The 23,451-nt window shown below is 38.5% G+C and overlaps 1 pseudogene; it reads right to left on the reverse strand.

Moving 5' to 3' along the window:
- Window positions 1–1,480: 1,480 nt before the first annotated feature.
- Window positions 1,481–13,591, reverse strand: LOC126622974 (pyrophosphate--fructose 6-phosphate 1-phosphotransferase subunit beta-like; annotated as a pseudogene).
- Between the last annotated feature and the right edge of the window lie 9,860 nt (window positions 13,592–23,451).

The following is a 23,451-nucleotide window of genomic DNA, read 5'->3' on the forward strand; positions in this document are numbered from 1 at the left end:
ATCCAATCATCAATATCCACATCATTTAATTTATAAAATTTAGTTTAAGAATTTGATATCCCTATCGTTACCTTCAACTATAAATTGTCTTCACCAAGTGTGAAACACGTCTAGCTACAGTGTACATTTATACATTAATTCGAAAGAATGTTGGAAATCATAAAGCATATAACGATCGAATATTTAAAGGTTAATCGCCATTGTCTCGCACCCCTTCTAAATATGCTTCATCCCTACAAGCATGTACCTTTGCAAGCATGCAACACATGCCTCGTTTAAATATATATTTTTTTATTTGCAAAATTTAAAAACTCTCCCACATCATCCAATAGTATAATATAAACAAAATGAAAACAACCGACAAAATGTAACAAAGACGTGTGTTTATCATTTTCTTTGTTAAATTTACACCTCATGTCCTTGAACAGGTACATACATATATATATAACACACGTTAAATTTTACACGATAACAAAAACAATAACGAGAGATTTACTACACCATGTCTCCTTTCCACTTCCATTAAGAGCAAGTCCACCCCTAAGGACTTTGCGTCAACACCCAACGCATTTATTCACTTAAGTGAATAGTAATAGACTGGAGTGAATAGTAATAGGCCAAGGCATCTCCACGCCTAAAAAAATGCGCTGGCACCCATCACATTTATTTGATGTGCTTTTTTTTTTTAAGTTCATTTCGGATAAGATTTTTAACCAATTTCAGATAAAATTTCAAATAAACTTAAAAAAAAAACACTAAAATATAATTACATACTCATCAAATAAACTTAAAAAAAACACACTAAAATAAAATTACATAAACTCATCAAATAAACTATAAAAAAAACACACTAAAATGAAATTACATAAACTCATCAAATACACTTTATTCTTCAACCAAAAACTTTATTCTTCAAATACACGATGAAGATGGATGTAGGGATGTATGGTTTATATGGACAAAAAAATTAAGGATGAGCTTTTTGGTATTTTTTTTTCACACAAAAAGTATATGAAAGCTTTGGTAGAAGGTGTAGAAAATATTGAAATGTGGTGTAAGGTGGAAGATGAGGGTTACGTATTTATAGAAAGAAAAAAATAACTTTTTTAAAATTTTACTGTATTTAAAAAAAATTCTGTATTTTTTTTATATTTTTAATTAATTTTAATGTAGTTAATTAATCTGGACCGTTGGATTTGAAAAATATTCAAATCCAAGAGCCCAGGATCGGCCACGTGGCCAACCCCAGCAAATGACCCAGCTTCTTGGTCAGCCTGTTTTGTGCTGGCCCAGGGACCAGCATGGGCTGGGTGCCAGTTTGTTGCACGGGTTGGAGGACATGGACAGGGTGCTGAGCTGCCATTTGGACAGGGTGCTGGGCAAAGTCCACTCAGGTGGACTTGCTCTAATGAAGTCAATGCCGTTCCGCCAACCGTCCATTCTTCCACAGGGGCATCCAAATTCCCAACCTGGATCCACGTCACGAAAAACAACATGCATAAAATGACTTAATATTAAGAAATAATACAACTATGACAATGGAATATTTGTTGCTCCAGGATTGTCTCCTGCGAGCTTCCTTCGATTTGTGGTGTCGATCTTTATTGTGTTCTTTGGAGGTTGTTGCCCTCTTCTTTTCCCTCACTTTTGGGGCTGTTCGAGTTGAACTTTGGTGGCTGTTGGAGGCTTGCTCTGTTGAGCTCCGGCGGCGGCGATGGATGCAGGAGCATTCTAGGTTGTTCTCGGGTTTTCCCTGGTTTGGCCTCACCTTTGGGTTGGGCTTTTCTGTTTTTTTGGGCTGGTCCTGTTTGGTTTGTTTGTTGTATGTAGGCCAGTAGTTTGTAACTGTGTGCTGTGTGTTTTGGCCCTTCGTGTTATATTGTCTGTTGTTGGTAATGAATGTTAGCTTTGATCCAACAACAACAACAACAACAACAAAGCCTTTTCCCACTAAGTGGGGTCGGCTATATGAATCCTATAACGCCATTGCGCTCGGTTTTGTGTCATGCCCTCCGTTAGATCCAAGTACTCTAAGTCTTTTCTTAGAGTCTCTTCCAAAGTTTTCCTAGGTCTTCCTCTACCCCTTCGGCCCTGAACCTCTGTCCCGTAGTCACATCTTCGAACCAGAGCGTCAGTCGGCCTTCTTTGCACATGTCCAAATCACCAGAGCCGATTTTCTCTCATCTTTCCTACAATTTCGGCTACTCCTACTTTACCTCGGATATCCTCATTCCCAATCTTATCCTTTCTCGTGTGCCCACACATCCCACGAAGCATCCTCATCTCCGCTACACCCATTTTGTGTACGTGTTGATGCTTCACCACCCAACATTCTCTGCCATACAACATCGCTGGCCTTATTGCCGTCCTATAAAATTTTCCCTTGAGCTTCAGTGGCCTACGACGGTCACACAACACGCCGGATGCACTCTTTCCATCCAGCTCGTATTCTATGGTTGAGATCTCCATCTAATTCTCCGTTCTCTTGCAAGATAGATCCTAGGTAACGAAAACGGTCGCTTTTTGTGATCTTCGCTAGATTGCTCCGGTCATTAGTGTGGATAAGTATATAAATGGATAGAGATAGGAAAGCAAACACAAGATGTACGTGGTTCACCCAGATTGGCTACGTCCACGGAATAGAAGAGTTCTCATTAATTGTGAAGGGTTTACACAAGTACATAGGTTCAAGCTCTCCTTTAGTGAGTACGAGTGAATGATTTAGTACAAATGACATTAGGAAATATTGTGGGAGAATGATCTCGTAATCACGAAACTTCTAAGTATCGGAGTGTGGTGTCGTCTTGACTTGCCTTATCTGTCTCATAGGTAGATGTGGCATCTTCTCTGGAAGTACTCTTCCTCCATCCAGGGGTGGTATCTTTAACTGGTGGAGATGCACAAGGTAATGTATCAATTTCACTTGAAGCTTACTTGTAGTTTCAGGCTTGGTCAAGCGCGATACAAACCATGTAGTAGGAGTCCCCCAAGTCGCCGAGCTAGGGGGTCTGCTGAAAGAGGTGACAGACAAGGTAAGCAATCAGAGCTCCGACTGATTGTTCACCTTCTCCCCATCTTGCAGCAGCATGAAGGATAAAGAGAAGAAAAATGAGAAGAGATGATATGAGATACTTTTGCTTTTGAAGAAGTAACTTTCCACAGGCTTATTCTTGAACTGAGTTGGAGGGTTTTCTGGTTTCCTCCAGAGTATAAGGCCGACTGAAGAATTTGAGGGTCAAAACAAGTCCATCAAATCTAGAGTACGTTGCACCCTGCTGATATGGGATACTTTTGCTTTTGACAGAGTAATGGATGTATCGGCACGTGTGCTGTTACGCTTGTCTCCACATGCTTCCTTGTATCCTTTGCACTTGCCCTATCTGTTCCTCAAGCAGATGCGGAATCTTCCCTGGAAACATAAGATGATGAAGATGAGTACTCGAGAGCAATGCCAGGTAAGTAATCAGGTAAGGGGTTCCAGGCAGTCAGTTCCTGGCTGGAAGCTTGATTCCAAGTGCTGACTGATTGCTCTCTTTCTCCTTGTCTTGCAGGTAAAAACAAGGCCAAAAGAAAAAACAGGGAAAAAGCATGATATGGGATACTCTTGCTTTTAACCCTGATGATATGAGATATTCTTGCTCTAGTATAGCTTGTTTGCAGAGGTATTATCGGGGGGAAAGAAAGCTGAATATTTCGAAAGGCTTTGTTGGGAGTGCCCTCTCAGATATGATGAAGGGTTGAGCATTTTTGCAGGTCTGCCTGTCCGTTGGGGATGGAGGTCGACATATATAGGAGTCTCCCTAACAACAAGTAGTAATGCTATTCCTTTACCCTGCTTGGTCATAGCACGGTAGTGGGAGCTGCCAGTTTCACATGTTTTAACTCTGTCAGAGCACTTTGAAAAAGTGGTCTGTGGTATCTGGCTCTCGAGATTCGGAGAACGATGCCTCTTCGATTTTTGAGAAAGCAATCATGCTGGGGGTCTGACTCTCGAGATTCGGAGAGCAGTGTCTCTTCGATTTTTGAGGAAGTAATCATGTTGGGAGTCTGGCTCTCGAGATTCGGAAGGCGGTGCCTCTTCGATTTTGGAGCAAGCAATCTTGTTGGGAGTGTTGTCTCGAATGTGAGTAAAGGTTGGACATGTTTGCTAGTCTACCTTGCCACGAAGCACAAAGGTTGACACACAGGGACTTTCCAATTATCCAGCAATGGTACTGTTCCTTTACCTTCTCTTTGATTTTGAGAAAGTAGTCATGTTGGGAGTCTGGCTCTCGAGATTCGGAGGAAGGTGCCTCTTCGATTTTGGAGCAAGCAATCTTGTTGGGACTGTTTTCTCGAATGTGAGTAAAGGTTGGGCATGTTTGCTAGTCTACCTTGCCACGAAGCACAGAGGTTGACACACAGGGACTTTCCAATTATCCAGCAGTGGTACTGTTCCTTTACCCTTGTGGGTAATAATATGGTAGCTAGACCTTCAAAATTTATGTGTCTAAACTTTGTTAGTGCTGTTTCTTTGCTATTCTTTTACCTTTCTTGGTCAGAGCGATGTAGTGGGAGCTGCAAGCTTCACGTGCTCAACTTTGGCAGAGAACTTTGGCAAAGTGATCTGTGGTACCCATGAGTTATTGTTGCGTGTGGGAAGTGGGTGATTGAACAGTAAGATTCATGTGCTTTCTACTTCACCAGAAGTCTTCGACAGAATGCCCATAATTTCTGCAAAGCTGAGTGTGCGTGTGACGGGTGCTGACAAGGCTAGAAAAGTAGGTGCCTCTTCGATTTCTGAGATCGGCCCTCGTGGTCTCTGAGCAGCCCAGCTTTTGAGAAAGCGAGCGCCTCTTCGATTGATTCGGAGAACGGTGCCTCACCGATTTTTGAGAAAGCAATCATGCTGGGGGTCTGGCTCTCGAGATTCGGGGAGCAGTGTCTCTTCGATTTTTGAGAAAGTAATCATGTTGGGAGAGTGGCTCTCGAGATTCGGAGGGCGGTGCCTCTTCGATTTTGGAGCAAGCAATCTTGTTGGGAGTGTTTTCTCGAATGTGAGTAAAGGTTGGGCATGTTTGCTAGTCTACCTTGCCACGAAGCACAGAGGTTGACACACAGGGACTTTCCAATTATCCAGCAATGGTACTGTTCCTTTACCCTCTCTTCGATTTTTAAGAAAGTAGTCATGTTGGGAGTCTGGCTCTTTAGATTCGGAGGACGGTGCCTCTTCGATTTTGGTGCAAGCAATCTTATTGGGAGTGTTTTCTCGAATGTGAGTAAAGGTTGGGCATGTTTGCTAGTCTACCTTGCCACGAAGCACAGAGGTTGACATACATGGACTTTCCAATTATCCAGCAGTGGTACTGTTCCTTTACCCTTGTGGGTAATAATATGGTAGCTAGACCTTCAAAATTTATGGGTCTAAACTTTGTTAGTGCTGTTTCTTTGCTATTCTTTTACCCTTCTTGGTCAGAGCGATGTAGTGGGAGCTGCAAGCTTCACGTGCTCAACTTTGGCAGAGAACTTTGGCAAAGTTATCTGTGGTACCCATGAGCTATTGTTGCGTGTGGGAAGTGGGTGATTGAACAGTAAGATTCATGTGTTTTCTACTTCCCCAGAAGTCTTTGACAGAATGCCCATAATTTCCGCAAAGCTGAGTGTGCGTGTGACAGGTGCTGACAAGGCTGGAAAAGTAGGTGCCTCTTCGATTTCTGAGATCGGCCCTCGTGGTCTCTAGGGAGCCCAGCTTTTGAGAAAGCGAGCGCCTCTTCGATTTCTGAGATCGGCCTTCGTGGTCTTTGAGCAGCCCAACTTTTGAGAAAGCAAACGGCTCTTCGATTTCTGAGATCAACCCTCGTGATCTCTAAGCAGCCCAACTTTTGAGAAAGCAAACGCCTCTTCGATTTCTGAGCAGGCGCCTCTTTGATTTCTGAAGCTCCGTCGAGTGCAGATTTTTATAGAGGCTGGCATTAAGTTCCAAAGAACACTTGAATCTCCACCAGTAGAAGCTTCATTCTTGCACTTCTAAGATCTTGATTTGTCCGACCTCTTCTCTCTTCAACACCTTTGAAAATGTCTGGCCCCTCCGACCGTCGTTTTGACTTGAACCTTGTTGAAGAGGCAGCCCCGCCTTCTCCAGACAACATATGGCGCCCATCCTTCGTCTCCCCAACTGGTCCTCTTACCGTTGGGGATTCCGTGATGAAGAATGATATGACCGCTGCGGTGGTGGCCAGGAACCTTCTCACTCCCAAAGATAACAGACTACTTTCCAAACGGTCTGATGAGTTAGCTGTTAAGGATTCGCTGGCTCTCAGTGTTCAGTGTGCAGGTTCTGTGTCTAATATGGCCCAACGCCTATTTGCTCGAACCCGCCAAGTTGAATCATTGGCGGCTGAAGTGATGAGTCTCAAACAGGAGATTAGAGGGCTCAAGCATGAGAATAAACAGTTGCACCGGCTCGCACATGACTATGCTACAAACATGAAGAGGAAGCTTGACCAGATGAAGGAAACTGATGGTCAGGTTTTACTTGATCATCAGAGATTTGTGGGTTTGTTCCAAAGGCATTTATTGCCTTCGTCTTCTGGGGCTGTACCGCGTAATGAAGCTCCAAATGATCAACCTCTGATGCCTCCTCCTTCTAGGGTTCTGTCCAGTACTGAGGCTCCAAATGATCCCCCTCCGGTGCCTTCTCTTTCTGGGGCTCTACCGACTGCTGAGACTTCTCCTAAGCAACCTTTGTGAAGGCTCCCTCTTGTGTGTTTATTTTGACTCATGTATATGTACATATTTGTAGCTTATCGGGGATATCAATAAATAAGCTTTCCTTCATTTCAACGTATTGTGTTAAATACACCAAAGCCTTCTTCGCTAAGTTCTTTGAATTTTCTTTTGTTGAAGCTTGTATGTTGAAACTTTCTGAGTGGAGCATGTAGGTTGGGGTAGTGTTCCCTTAATTTCCCGAGTGAGGAAAACTTCTTGGTTGGAGACTTGGAAAATCCAAGTCACTGAGTGGGATCGGCTATATGAATCTTAGAACGCCATTGTGCTCGATCCTGTGTCATGTCCTTCGTTAGATCCAAGTACTCTAAGTCTTTTCTTAGAGTCTCTTCCAAAGTTTTCCTAGGTCTTCCTCTACCCCTTCGGCCCTGAACCTCTGTCCCATAGTCGCATCTTCTAATCGGAGCGTCAGTAGGCCTTCTTTGCACATGTCCAAACCACCGTAACCGATTTTCTCTCATCTTTCCTTCAATTTCGGCTACTCCTACTTTACCCCGGATATCCTCATTCCTAATCTTATCCTTTCTCGTGTGCCCACACATCCAACGAAGCATCCTCATCTCCGCTACACCCATTTTGTGTACGTGTTGATGTTTCACCGCCCAACATTCTGTGCCATACAGCATCGCCGGCCTTATTGCCGTCCTATAAAATTTTCCCTTGAGCTTCAGTGGCATACGGCGGTCACACAACACGCCGGATGCACTCTTCCACTTCATCCATCCAGCTTGTATTCTATGGTTGAGATCTCCATCTAATTCTCCGTTCTTTTGCAAGATAGATCCTAGGTAACGAAAACGGTCGCTCTTTGGTATTTCTTGATCTCCGATCCTCACCCCTAACTCGTTTTGGCCTCCATTTGCACTGAACTTGCACTCCATATATTCTGTCTTTGATCGGCTTAGGCGAAGACCTTTAGATTCCAACACTTCTCTCCAAAGGTTAAGTTTTGCATTTACCCCTTCCTGAGTTTCATCTATCAACACTATATCGTCTGCGAAAAGCATACACCAAGGAATATCATCTTGAATATGTCCTGTTAACTCATCCATTACCAACGCAAAAAGGTAAGGACTTAAGGATGAGCCTTGATGTAATCCTACAGTTATGGGAAAGCTTTCGGTTTGTCCTTCATGAGTTCTTACGGCAGTCTTTGCTCCTTCATACATATCCTTTATAGCTTGGATATATGCTACTCGTACTCCTTTCTTCTCTAAAATCCTCCAAAGAATGTCTCTTGGGACCCTATCATACGCTTTTTCCAAATCTATAAAGACCATGTGTAAATCCTTTTTCCCATCTCTATATCTTTCCATCAATCTTCGTAAGAGATAGATTGCCTCCATGGTTGAGCGCCCTGGCATGAACCCGAATTGGTTGTCCGAAACCCGTGTCTCTTGCCTCAATCTATGCTCAATGACTCTCTCCCAGAGCTTCATTGTATGACTCATTAGCTTAATACCCCTATAGTTCATGCAATTTTGTACGTCGCCCTTATTCTTGTAGATAGGCACCAAAGTGCTCGTTCGCCACTCATTTGGCATCTTCTTCGTTTTCAAAATCCTATTGAAAAGGTCAGTGAGCCATGTTATACCTGTCTCTCCCAAAACTTTCCACACTTCGATTGGTATATCGTCTGGGCCTATTGCTTTTCTATGCTTCATCTTCTTCAAAGCTACAACCACTTCTTCCTTCCGGATTCGACGATAAAAGGAGTAGTTTCTACACTCTTCTGAGTTACTCAACTCCCCTAAAGAAGCACTCCTTTCATGTCCTTCATTGAAAAGATTATGAAAATAACCTCTCCATCTGTCTTTAACCGCGTTCTCTGTAGCAAGAACCTTTCCATCCTCATCCTTGATGCACCTCACTTGGTTTAGGTCCCTTGTCTTCTTTTCCCTTGCTCTAGCTAGTTTATAGATATCCAACTCTCCTTCTTTGGTATCTAGTCGTTTATACATATCGTCGTAAGCCGCTAACTTAGCTTCTCTGACAGCTTTCTTCGCCTCTTGCTTCGCTTTTCTATACCTTTCACCATTTTCATCGGTCCTCTCCTTGTATAAGGCTTTACAACATTCCTTCTTAGCCTTCACCTTTGTTTGTACCTCCTCATTCCACCACCAAGATTCCTTTTGGTGTGGGGCAAAGCCCTTGGACTCTCCTAATACCTCTTTTGCTACTTTTCGGATACAACTAGCCATGGAATCCCACATTTGGCTAGCTTCCCCCTCTCTATCCCACACACATTGGGTGATTACCTTCTCTTTGAAAATGGCTTGTTTTTCTTCTTTTAGATTCCACCATCTAGTTCTTGGGCACTTCCAAGTCTTGTTCTTTTGTCTTACTCTTTTGATATGTACATCCATCACCAACAAGCGATGTTGATTAGCCACGCTCTCTCCTGGTATAACTTTGCAATCCTTACAAGTTATACGATCCCCTTTCCTCATAAGAAGAGATCATATGCCATTGCAAAATCCAAGATAGCTTCCCCATCCTCGTTTCTCTCCCCAAAACCATGGCCACCATGAAAACCTCCATAGTTGCCTGTCTCCCTGCCCACGTGTCCATTTAAATCTCCTCCTATAAATAACTTCTCCGTCTGAGCAATTCCTTGCACCAAGTCTCCAAGATCTTCCCAAAATTTCTCCTTCGAACTCGTATCCAACCCTACTTGAGGTGCGTACGCACTAATCACATTGATAAGTTCTTGTCCTATTACAATCTTGATTGCCATGATTCTATCTCCTACCCTCTTGACATCTACAACATCTTGTACCAAGGTCTTGTCCACGATGATGCCAACACCGTTTCTCGTTCTATTTGTGCCCGAATACCAAAGTTTAAACCCTGAGTTTTCTAGATCCTTTGCCTTACTACCAACCCACTTAGTTTCTTGTAGGCACATAATATTTATCCTTCTCCTCACCATAACTTCCACTACTTCCATAGATTTTCCCGTTAAGGTTCCTATATTCCACGTTCCTAAACGCATTTTGCTCTCTTGAACTCTACCCTTCTGTCCTAGCTTCTTCACCCTCCCCCGTCTAATAGGATCAAAGTACTTCTTTTGTGTGTCCCGGGTAAAGTTGATAGGAGCATATGCTCCCAAACAACTTTGAGTGGAGTCGTTCGAAAAGAAGTTTCTATGGCCCCCTTGCTCATTTAACACTGCATCCGGGTGCCGATGGAGATACAGCGACCCTTGCTCACTTATCACTGTGCTCGGGCCACACAGCGCGCCACTTACGGGTGACGCCCTAGCTTTAGCACGATTTTGTTCTGGATTCATTTTCATAAGGATTCGACGTGATCATGGAGTGCCGGCTGTCGACTACCTGACGCCCTCCCCCTCCTCCTTTATCCGGGCTTGGGACCGGCCATGTAAGACATAGGCGGAGTTAATGTTAGCTTTGATCCAAAAGAATAAAAAAAAAAATGAGATATAGGATAGAGGTACAAACTGATGATATCAACCCAGCTTTTCCACTGTGAAGGAGAGCTCCAGCAGCATAACCCAATACATAGCAGTCGGTAGAATCAAAGTTGGTTGGCAAAACACATCTTCCTTCGTACCTACAAAAAAAAAAATGAAAACAGGTGAACAAAATTAGGGATGCAAACATTAAGCAATATCTCCGATACACAATCACTAAACCTGTATCCTGATGAATCCATGCCAGCGAGCGAATCAGTTACCCTCAAAGCCCCAACACATGGGATGGACTTATTCTTAATCATTGAAACCACATTTAGCCAAAGGATTATGTCATTAGGTTAAAAATTAAGTACCCGAAAAAGTGAGACTGTCCTTGGAACTGACCATTATATGAACCTTCCTGCTTCCTCTTCTCCAAGTCTGTCTCAACCATTTGAATAAGCATCTTCTCTGTTTCTATTTTGGCAACGTAATGGTAAAAATAAAGATTAGCATGCATGCTGTATTGATGTGCCCAGAAAATCCCCGGACAGATTTATGTCAAATTGGAAAATGAAAAATATACCTGAACATTTCCACGAGGATCTCTTTCAAGCATCAACTGCTCTTGGGTTGCTTCAGGTAGGAAATCAAAAAGCTCTAGAGATTGGCATGTAAGTTTCTTTTTCCACAGCCCATCTTCATCTACAACCTCATGGGCCAGAATTTCATTCAATTCAGCAATAAGTTGCTGCACCTGCAAACGGAAAGGTTAAAAACATTATATGTTAGTCAATGCAGTTATTTAAACCATTGCAAGTGGTCTAGTGGTTCTTGCCTAGTTGGGTTTGCTCCCCAGCCTAGGTTCGAACCCCGAAGCTGTCAAAGTGGCCAGGCACTGTGCTGCAATGCACAGTTGGAGCATTTCACATGCGCCGGAGGGATTAGTCCTTGGGCCTAGGAAGCCTTTGGGATACCCTTGACTTGGTCAAAAAAATGCAGTTATTTGAGTGTGCATCTATGTGTGAAACAGTAGAACACTTGCTTTCCAAGTAAACAAAGGAATATGAATAAAGAAGGGTTTAAAGTTAATATATTAAAGATCAAGAATAATACCTCAGGAATGAAATCAATTAGACCCTGAGGGATAAGTATGACACCATAGTTATAACCCAGGTCAGCACGCTTCAAGATTACATTCACAATGTGGTCAGTGACATTTTTCAGTGTCAGCTTCTTTGCAGCAACCTGAAGAAAGATATGTCAGATGCATTTGGCAAATGGATATCTTTTGGTTGCACCAATATATTACTTAGCACCATATTACTTTCCACAAGAATACATAATGAATATTAGAAAATATGTGTCAATCAAGTTGAGACAGAGATGACACACTCCGACCGAGATCGAGGCATGTTGGCCGTCACGTGAGGGTGACGTAGCCATGTGCACAGTGCGGAAGCAAAAGGATAAGAAATATACGAATAAATAAAAACCGAAAACTACGAAAGTGCACTAATAAACAGGAAGTGTTAGGAGTGAGATACAAGAGTAAATACTCATAATCAGAGCATAGAAATTCTAGGTGCAGTCCAGTATGACAAAAGCCTAAAATCTATCTATATACATACACACACACACACTATATATATATAATATAGACACTATTAATGTGTGGACGTGTGTTTGTGTCAGCGTGTACAAGAGATGATACCGCCTCATTATTGCTTGTATTGATTTGTAATCATCTTTTGTCTTTTATATGTTATCCTTAAGTAAGGTGGTGGATTGTTTTAGTAGATTGAATTTTTTCTTCAACTCGAGTTCAAATCCTACCCTATCCTCTTTGTGTAAATTAAAGTAATAATATCACTTGTAATAAAATTAAGAAATAGAAAATAAATCAAGCATAACTAAGTTGGTTAGATTAATCTCCTCTTCTTTGGTTATCGTTATATTAATTTGGCTAATTAATTTAAGTCCCGAATCTCAAGTTTAAACTAATTTAATGATAATCAATGAGTAAAAAGACAAGAAAGGTGACGCGCGGCCTGGACTAGGTCTGCATGGTGGCATAGTATATATCAATTAAGCAGCATAGTATATATCATTCACACTCAAAACACTAACCTGATTTCTGTGTGGATAAATATACACGGGGGTAAGTTCGATGTATTTATTTTTCATGATCCCAGCAGGGCCGCCCCTAAAGCCATATAGCGTGCTTATTTGGAGAGATTTTTATGTGATCGTCATACGAGTTAATATATTACGTATCTCTATATAAATGATAGGTTATACGTATTAAAAGGTTAATAATTTAAAAATTAAAAAATTTCACCATTTGCATAAAAACACGTGATATCTCCATCCGTATTCTTGTCGCAACTAAACATTTCCCGTTCTTTGGGGCGATCTTGCAAGTAAGCTAATACCCAAACACGGATCGAATTCAACCAAAATTCGGAAAAAAGCTATACAAAGTTAACGAAACATACAACAAATTGATAATTAAGACCCTCACCGAAAATTCCAGAGATCACATTGTGATCTCCGGGCGCTTGGCCTCCAGATAAAACGACACCGATCTTCATCTTCTGCTCCGGTAGACCCGAATCGGAATGCTTGGCGCCAACAGTGCAGATGGCTGACCGAAAACATTAGGAAACAACTTCGCGATCTCCTCTGAGGAACCGAAACGAGAGACGATCAAATACGGAATAGAAAATCCCAAAACGCACATATTCTACAGTTTGATCGCTAAATCTAGTCGACTAAAATTGAACTTCAAAATTTCTCCGAGATCAAACGCTAGAAAAACGCATGGATCCGAGCACAAAGCGGAAGAAGAAGAAAGAATAATAAACTGACCTGGATTGCCGGCGGCGGAGCTAGCGGGACCATCGACGACCTTGAAGGGCTTTCTGAGCACGGAAGGGAGAGGAAGTGCATGGTCGATACGACTGGCCTGGACCTCGCTGTAGACGGAGACGAATCGGCCGGTGACAGGTGCTGGCACTAACTCAGCACCGGCAGCACCGCCGTTAGCAATCAGTGATGGTGGAGCCATTAAAACCTAACACGCACAGACAGTGTCTCTGAGATCTTCGAGTGTTTTGGTGCGACTGCGAACGGAGAGTGAAATCTATCGAATCGCGTTTGACTCCCGACAGTGAGAGTGTGGGCGTTTAAACGAGGAGTTGAGAAGGGTAGGAACGTCGTTTCAGGTCATTGGACTCTCCGCCGTGGATCGGAATGTTAGGTGGCCCATTGGATGCGAGGCTGTTTCGGGAATTGGACGGACGAGATTTGGCGGTGTGGTGGTGTATGGTCTGTTATGGTGGTCTAAACCGCAGCGGTTGTTGGTGGCGGGTTTTGAGTAGGTAGACACCTAACCTTCTGGTGGTTGGTGGTGGGCGCCAGAAATGTAGACGCGTTTTGGCATATTCCGGAATCGCGGATCTTTCGTTTGCGTTCGAAACAAGGGTGTTTGGTGACAAGACTTGATTGTTAATTGGGTATCAAACTATTAGGCCCAATTGTTTGGGCCAACATTTGAGTTTCCAAATTATAGGCGCAATTCAAAACCCAAAATTAGTGATTCGAGTCATATTTTGTGTCCCCTCAATACAAGCGTGCTAAATGAGAATCGGGCTAGTTTTTTACATCCACGGTAGATAAGGTATTTCTTTTATCTTAATACATTTCAAATTCAAATATTATCCCCTTCATTCAGTGTAAAGTAAAAAATTGTCTGTAATCATAACTAGATGGTTTTTCAAGTGGAGTTGAATTCTCCCTCCTAGTTCTCTTCCCTCTCATCCCCTTCTATTTGAACGGTTAATTAGGAGCTCGTACGAAGAAAATCAAACAAAATTTAGCAAAATCGAATGAACTAACAAGTTAAACTACGAGCCCCTTCATCGAGTTGACGACTTTAGCTACCATGAGGCAGAAAAGCAATAATTAAAGCTTCGTGTGCAGAGAAAAACACTATTAATCAATTAAGCTACAAAGCTCTTGTTTGACCTTGCTCTCACAAAGTACGCTCTTAGTTTGTGCCAATTACCTTTTCTTGGGAGAGTATTGAGTTTTGCAGAAAGAAGAAAGCTTTGTGTGTTGATCGGTATGGCTTCTTCTTCCATTGGCATGTCTGCAAGTACGTCATTCTTTGCTCAGTTTTTAGTCTGATGATACTGACATAAGTACTTGGTCGTGGACTGTGATTTAGTTGTTAGATCATTGTGTTCTTGGTTAAAAGATTAATCTTGAACTAATTAATGGTATTGAAATTACTCTTACAATTGAGGCATTTATCAATTAAAAATTCGAGGACTTCTTGGCATTGTGATTTGCTGCAAGAAGAAGCGGCAAGGTGAAGTACATTGTCCCCTTGCAGCGTCATTTGGCAGTGCAATTTTTTCGGATTATTCTTACAATATTCCTTCACGTCGTCCCATTTATCCTCTAAGACAGATTAATAGGGGATTTTCAACTCTTCAATTTCTTCAAATGGGCCCGAATTAAGAGGATGCGCTGAGCCTCAACACGAGCCACACGTGAAGGCACAGCCGTATATTATACATATACTAAAACCCAAACTCGGGTGCACTGTTTTTCACTGTTTGTGAACAGTAAAATGTAAAAAATGCCCTCCAATTTTTTTCCCATCAGCAGTGCCTTTTAGCTTTTTCTACAGTACATTGACGATTCTGCCCTTGGAAACCACGCGTCTGTCATCGGTGGTTCTTCCGCTCCATTTCTACTCTGCCTTTTCTTTGGGTTCCCTTCACTCTCTCTCACCATTTTCAGCTTTTCCTTATTTTGGAGCCCTAGGTTTTTTCTCTCTCCCACGCCTTCGTTGTTTTCGCTATCCGTCCTTCGCGTCTTTGTCTCGCCGATTATTCACGGCCGTTTTCTTCTCGGAAAACTAACGATCTCTGGTGAGTTTTTTGCAGTTCTTGCCGTATCTAATTTCAATTTTTTTTCGTTGTTTGGGTGTGGCTTTGCGATGCGGTTTGATTTTTGGTTTCAGGAAAAGTTATCGATGCGATCTAAGGTTTTTTGGTGAGTTTTCTGCTTTACTGATTGTATGTTGTTTGATTCTTTTTTCGTGCTTTGGGTCTGCCTTTCTGATCTGCTTTCACATTTGGTTTCAGCAAAAGAAGTTGTTTGAATTTTGGCCTTTCTGTCTGCAACCTTGCAAGCTGTTTGCGATCAAGGTATTTAACTTTTTTTTTTGTTGGTGTTGGTTCTTTCTCCGATGATGGTTTGTTTGATTGGTCAGAAAATGAAATAAATAAATTATGAGATTTAAACTGAATTATGCTTCATTTAATTAAATCTTTGGTTTTGTTGGGTTGTCATTGTTTGCCCTGTTCTAAACTTATATGTCTTGGGTTGTCAATTTTTTTCGGTTGTCATTTTTTCCTTTTATTTTCTGCTGGAAGCACTATTATATTCATGCTAATTTTGATGAAAAGGAAATGTGTGTTTAATTGAAGGATTAAATATGTATGAAGCAGGACATAGTATGCTATAATACATTTTTCCTTTTATTCTCTGTTTCTTCGTTGTCAATTTCATAGGATTTGGGTTTGGGCAGATCAATCCTGCAAACCGCTTCAATAACATGTCTTGGAACTCAATTGGCCACTATCAGCGCAGCCTCCATATTCTTGGTAATACACCAAAACCAATCATCTCATGGCTTGAAAAGGATGGAAAGACTAATCCAGGGCAATCACATAGCATTAACTCATCAGACATAATCAACGTTTGGAAATGCTTTGTCTTATTTTTTTATTTGATTAACAATTCAAACTTATCTTTATATTTATTAGTATCTTGATTTCCTTGACAATTCAAGCATATCTTTTTTGTGTTTCTTTTTGTCTGGGTGTTTAATTTTATTTGAATTTCTTAATTTGTTCAAAAGATGCTTTGGTTAGTGGCCATCTTATTTAATGATTTTTTTTTCTTTTGGTTTTTTAGCACCAATGGTATTGGTGAATGGTGAAGAGGTTTGTATGGGTTCATATATCTTAAACATGTAGTGAGAAGTGAGGGTTTTGTTTTAGTATTTTAGATAATTTGAGGAACATGTAGATACTATGATTTGTGGTTGCTTTCTTAAATCATGATAAAGCAATCCATGTAATTTTAACATAGATATAATTTTTTATCTAATGCATGAGTATATGAAATGTTAATACGATAATATATTGGGCAACACTATGTGATTTAAAATGCAAAGAGAGACAATGAACCATGTTTGAAATTTTGTTTGTGTTGGTTGTTTTAAATTTGAGTTTTTTTGAGTTGGATTTATGTGTTTTGTTTAAGATATCATTTTTGGTTTATGAATGGTTTGCCAGTGCGAAAGTTTGCATATTTTTTATGGTTGGATTCATGGGTTTTCTTAAGCTTTGAAGTTCTTAGTTTTTATCAAGAAATTTAATATGGGTTTCATTTATTTGTGAAACTAGCACTTTTTTGTGAAGATTTTCAGTAAATGATTGCTTATTTGGCTTTAAATTTGATCTCTTTAAATTTCCAGGTTGTTCTAGACTTTGTCAACAGTGCATAGTTGTCTTCGGCAGAACTCGATAGCAACTCTAGGTCAGTCTGAATTGCCAGTAGATATGATTTTTCTTTAATTTATTCATCTTCTTTTGAATTTATGTGCAAATATTTTTGAAGCCCAAGTGATTCAAAGTTCAAATTTATTTGTAAAGTATAAGTGTGGGTGTGGACACCCAATATGACTTTTACATGATGTTGCTATCTTCTATTTGACAGAATTATATTGGGGACTCTCTAAATTTTGGTTTTAGCTGCAGATGAAGCGAAATCAAAAGGTTATAAATTAGAGTTATAATTTAATTATTATATTTGATGCATCATTTGATTAAATGAATACAGTAGGAACATTGATTTGACGTATGTGCTTTTGTATGGAAAACTGAATTTTGTGTGTTTATAAGTGTGGGTATACTCAATATTTATTTTAATTACAATGGAATTGACTGAAAATTATGGAGAATTAGTGTAAGTTTACACACATAAAGAAATAGAATGAAAATGTAAGTAAAGAAAAATTAGAATGTAATACATAATATCTTTGTATGTGTGTGTGTGTGTGTGTGTAAGGGATTGATGACTAAATGTGCTATGTGAAGAGATTGCTTATTTCGTTAGTTAAGGGCAGCACTTGATAGAAGCATAACCAAACCCAGGTAAGAGTCACATTTTGGTTGCCTTCCTATCCTTATTTTTTGTTTTTCACTTAGCTCTATGTTGTTAACTGCAAATTTTGGTATTTTGTTCCCTTTAGTTTTATCTGCTAATTATTGTTCTACGAATTGCATTCTTCAGTTAATTAATGATTAACTAGAATGTCCCAAAAAAAAAAAAATCAAGCATTACAATGTTCGGGATGATAATTTACATCCAATATGATCATTAGCCAGTCGAGAACCTAATTTGGGAATTGGGTTTTAAAGTTTTAATAGTTTTGTTGTGTGTAAATTTTTTGCTTTGCCTACCAAGAATCTAAAAACTAAAGGCTTAGTTATTTTCCCCAAATGGTTTTCAATTTGTTGTAGGTAAACAAGAGCTACTGGATTATTATGCACAGGGGAATGGAAGGAAAGTAAAAATTCAAGCTTTTAATACAAATTGGAAATTGAGCGACACTAAACAAACGATAGGTAAAACTGACCACTACTTTCTTTTCATTTAAATATAAATCAATTGATTAAGTCTGTGTTTTAAAATGAAGTTTCAATTGTTTTCAAATTCTAACAACGATCTCCTACGCTTTAAGATAATCTATTTAGAGTTTTGATCCACTTTTAATTACGCAGAATTTCAATTTTTTTTCCATATAAAGTTTCCATTTTTCTTGAGTAAGAGAAGAAGCTTTAATTTGGGTTTACAATATTTCCCTTTGTAGATTTTCAAAGTAGGACCAAGCTTTAAAAAGGCACTTCAGGTTTTGGAATTATTATTATTATTATTATTATTTATTTTTTTGGTTATGCTTTTGTTATATTAGGTTCTAAATTGCGCATACCATTTCTTTAAATTAGAGAAAATTAAGCACGATCTTGCTTATATACATATTGTTATTTTAAGAAACAATTTTGTTTGTCTTTTCTATAATAAGAACAGCAATTTACTTTTGGGTTTCGTTCTTAACTGATTTCTGAACTTATGCCCAAGTCTAATCTACTCCAAAGACAGGCTGAGCAAAAGGAGGAACTTTTAAGCAGGTATGTGTACTATGTGTTTTATTCGTTCTTAACTTCATTGTTGGTTTCTGTACTATTTTTCTGTGTCTAAAATTTTGAAATAAATATGATCTTTTCACTATTGATTCTCATTCCAAGTTTTTTCCACAGAAAATAAAATAACAAATAAATATTTTGTTTCCCTTCTTCTACTTTGTTCTTTTGCAGCAAAACAAGCATGATTTTGTTGGTACTGCTTATTTAGTGAAGCAACGGTTTCATATTGTGAACTGTTTTGCGTGTTTATCACTTTATTCTTTATGGTTTCAATTTCCTAAATGAAGTTTGACATGTATGGAATTTCACAATTTACAACCATAAACTTCATTTCTCCCATGGACACCTTTTTTGTTCCTTATTGTTGATAGAGTTGTAAATAAATTTGCACATGTATGTAAATAGTATTGTCTACTGTATATACATATATATATATATATGTAATTTTTTTTAGAATATCTATGTGTTATACAATTTTCATTCCCGCAGCAACGCGCGGGCATCCTTGCTAGTATAAACTAAAACAGAACCCTCATTTTTCGTTTTCTACCTCTCTCATTTCTATCAACCTCAAGTCCAGAGCCACACGGCTATCTCTCCTTCATTTCTTGAAGCTTTCCAAAACCTTCAAATCCCATAATCATTTGTCCACATCCAAACCCAATCTTCCATGCTAATCCGAACTAGCCGCCACTCCTGTGTGATGTCCTCCTTCATCTGCGCGCTGCCTCTATGTCTCATAAATTCAGCACCCTCGAGCAGAGAAATTTTTAGGTGTGATGGGAACACAAATGGTATACCACGTGTTTTAATAGAAGTTGTGAGAAATTGTATTTTTTAAGTTATTAACTTTTTAGCATACATATCCCACCATTTGTATAGTAACACGTGGTATATCATCCCGTGTACCTAATAACGGAGCCAATATTTCTTGTGAGGAGGGGCCTCAAACAAGTATAGAAGAAGAAAAAACAAATAATGGCTATAAAATTACTAATGCAAAACATCATAATATTTATCCAAATAATTAAGTAGTCAAAATTAACATATGCATAGATAATTTTATCTATCCATAGTAATCAAAATTATTCTTGACGAATTGCAATGAAACAGTTGCATAATGTCATCTATAGTATTTAAATAATTATTAAACTGAATAGAGAGAAGTACGAAAATCTTTGCAAATCCTAAAACTCAAGTAAGAGGTGGGATAGAATAGAAACAAATGTTTTATAGTGAATAATAGAGTATTACAAACCTTTTTGTTCTTTATTCAATAAATTTGGGATTTAGAATGGCTAAATATATGAAATTCAATAAGAAAAGGTAAAAACTCTCCCCGTGCATAAGTGAAAGACGATTTTATTTTAATTAAAGGTGAATGATGGGTTTTAATTTAATGTTATTGTTTTGTGAGAGGGTTGTGATATCCACACATCTCTTTTTGCTTTCCATACACCATCTCAATTTGCGATCGTCTGATTGAATGAATTGAATATCGAATGACATAAATTAACAAGAGTGTGTTAAAGGTAAACAAATGTATGCAGATAGCACTACTCTTTGTGATAAATGACCATTTAAAATATATACTTATTTTTGGGATGGTATCTATGAGATGAAAAATAGATAATGATTGAATTTGTTTTAGTTGTTGAGAAGGGCTGCAAAGCAATAGAAATAGGTGTAGTAGACTAATCTTATTTTTTAAGTGAGAGTAGACCTAGGACTACTGTAGTCCTTAACTGCCTCCGCCACTGCGTGTACCGATCACACTGAAAAATCTCTCCTCAAGCAGAAATATACAGCCTTGGAAAAACCGAGACTCACGGATCCTCAGTGAAATCGTATGCTTCTATATCCCTGCAACTATGTTGATAAGAATCTGTGATTAAAAATTGTGTTGAATTGGCTTGTTCGTCATGCATGCAGAACTCTACAGATTCATCATGTCTTATTCTCTGTGCTATTACATGCATGAGAGAATATTGAACCAAATTTTCGCATGAATATGCATCTTGACTTGGACATGAACAACGGTCTCACCTCTGTGCTACTTGTATCCCACCTCCAAACTTGTATGTAAAATAATTTTTTTTGTAATTAAATGCGAGAGAGAGAGAGAGAGAGGGAGAATTTTGAAAAGGGTCCAATTAGCATAGAGGTCTTGGCAATCCTTTGTTTCTGCACTTTGATGTTGAATGTCATGTTGTGATGTATGCTGATCAATTTGCTGAGGTGAATGAATGAATGTTGTTGAATGAATGATTCAGTCGAATGTAGAAATCACATGTAGTGATTCTAGGGCCGACTGTGAATTTCAATGCAGTCCTGCAAAAATCACAAAGATTAAAATTAAATTAAATAAAATGTAGAAATAAAAATAGATAAACTAAAATCTATTTATGTGATTTTCAATTTTGTGATTTTTTGTTTGTTTTTTTTATGTGATAAAAAAATGAAAGCAAGAAAAATAATTAAATGAAAATAAAAGGGTTAGAAAAATTGGGTTGCCTCCCGATTAGTGCTTTAGTTAACGTCTATAGCTAGACGGATTGAAATGAGTCTGGTGATCATGTTACTTGTACATTTAGAATTAACCACTCCTTAAAAGCATTATAGGGCGGCAGTAGGTACATCGTGACTTGAACTGTGCATTTAAATTTAGTGGCTGAATTTTTCATGTCTACCCTTCTACGAGAATGAGTCTTTGAAATAAAATGAGGTCCCTTCCAACATGACTTGTGTCTCTCTTGAACTGACTTTAATCTTGTATTTAATATCCACAATTTCTTCACTGGCCGAATTTCTTGACGAAGAATTTGGCTATCAATAGTCTGCCTCTTCTTTCCCTTGTAGATTTTAACCTTCTTGTAGGACTCCACATGGATTTCCTCAAGTTTGATAGGTTGTGTTGTTGCCATGTCTAATTTAGCAACCATAACTTTTTTGTTGGTAGTTATCTGCCCTGTATCCAAATCTGTCAGATTGTTAAAGAGTTGATCATGTGATGTATCAAACTCTGACTTTACAAGAACAACCCCTTCCAACGCGTTAGTTTCCTTGCATTCCTGCAACCTTTTTGGAATAGGTTATGGTGGCGTATAAACTTGGGTGGCCAAAAGTTATGGGAGGATTTCAGGATCATCATGTATTGTTTCCTCCCTTGGGCATGAATAGCTTGCTAATTGTTTCTCAGTTCCTGCACCAATCTTCTTTTTTTATCATCATAGTTTTTCCCACAGTTTAATGCTTGAAGCTGAAATCCTTGATTGGTTATTTACAACTCGGTTGATTCCAAAAAATTACAAAGTTGTCCTCCACCGAAAGCTGTTGTGGCACATTAGGCTGCTCAAAAGATTACTTAAAATGCTTTTTCAAACTTGGAGTGTAGAACCTTGAATAAGGATTGTTCCAATGCCTTTTTGAGTTGATTCTCATATTGAAATGCTTTTAAACAAACTCAGGAAAATATTCCCTTTCGGGACATTGCAAAATATGATGTATCTTCAAAGAACAAAGTGCACAAATTGTAAGTTTGAATTCATAAAAACCCCATTCTACAGGTTTCACCTATAAATGCGATCCTCCTGGTTGTATATTGAATCCAGGAGAACATACAAATCCCATCTTTCACTGCTCTCAAAATCAACAAGTTGTAAACTAAAAAATAAAATAAAATCAAGTAAATGAAAAGTTATGTACAAAATAATTAAATAAGAATACGATAAATACAAATTAATTGAAACAATCATTGGCAACTGCTCCAATTTCTTGATGGAATTTTTATCACGTTACAAAACTAGGGATAAAAACACTTAAAAATATTTGCAAGAAAACGAGGTAGTTGTAGTAAGAATGCTCATGCAAGGTCGTTCTCATAGGAATTGAATGAATAATTTGTATTTAAACTAATTCTTAATTAACTATTTAAAACAAAGTTTGGAAAAGATTGATTTTGGAACTTTAAATATTAAAAATGAATTTTAAATAAAAACAATTTAAGAAATCAACTAGAAAACAATTTAAAGAAAATCAATTTGAAGGAAACGTTTTGAGATAACAACAATAATAAAATTGCACTAGAGTTCTGTCATCACCTTAACAATCTTATATAATTTTATCAATTACTTATGAATTACACATTCAACTTTGAAGGTTAGGTTTTCCTTATGCATATTCCCCTTGTGATATTCAAGCAATAACGTATATCTAACATGCAATCCATATGTGATATTCAGATCAAATGTAAACATGCAAGACTCATTAAGTTATGTGAACACACTTGAAAAACCATGCAACCCCTAAGAGCATGATATTCACCTTAGATGAAATTAGAATTATTAACTACAAGAAGCAATACTCAATCCTTCGGTGATATTCCGACCGAATTGCATACGATTACTTATCTAAACATTTTAATGACAGCTAAACATTAAGAGATAGAGACTGTTTAAACACAGTGATTAATAATTTAAAGTATGCATGAATAATATTATAAGCAATTAAATAAAGACAACATATTCAACAATCATAACACAAAATGAATTTTATTGAAATAGAAAGGTATAGTAAACACCTTGAAAGAAAAATATAAATTGTCAAAGCCTACTCAAGTTATCCTAATTGATGCGTGTTTTTATATAACCCTAATGGCTAAATAGCCTTATTTATACAACTACAAAATAATCTTTCCTATAAAATGTCTTCTAAAAACTAGGAAACAAAATATAATAAGATAACTAGGAAATATATTCCTATTTTAACTTTGGAAAATCTGCCAAGCCACAAAGAATCCTACATTTCAACATACCCAAAACAACTTAAATTAAAGCTTGAGATGTCCCATACATAACTATAAAAGACCACGAACCCAAAAGACATCATAATGGACACCGAAAAGCCCTACTAAACCCAAAACGTCAATTTGACAACACTGTGCATTGGTCATTTATTTCATAGGAAAACTAATGAAAA

Source organism: Malus sylvestris, chromosome 5 (genome assembly GCF_916048215.2).
Source record: "Malus sylvestris chromosome 5, drMalSylv7.2, whole genome shotgun sequence".
Taxonomy (NCBI): Eukaryota; Viridiplantae; Streptophyta; class Magnoliopsida; order Rosales; family Rosaceae; genus Malus; species Malus sylvestris.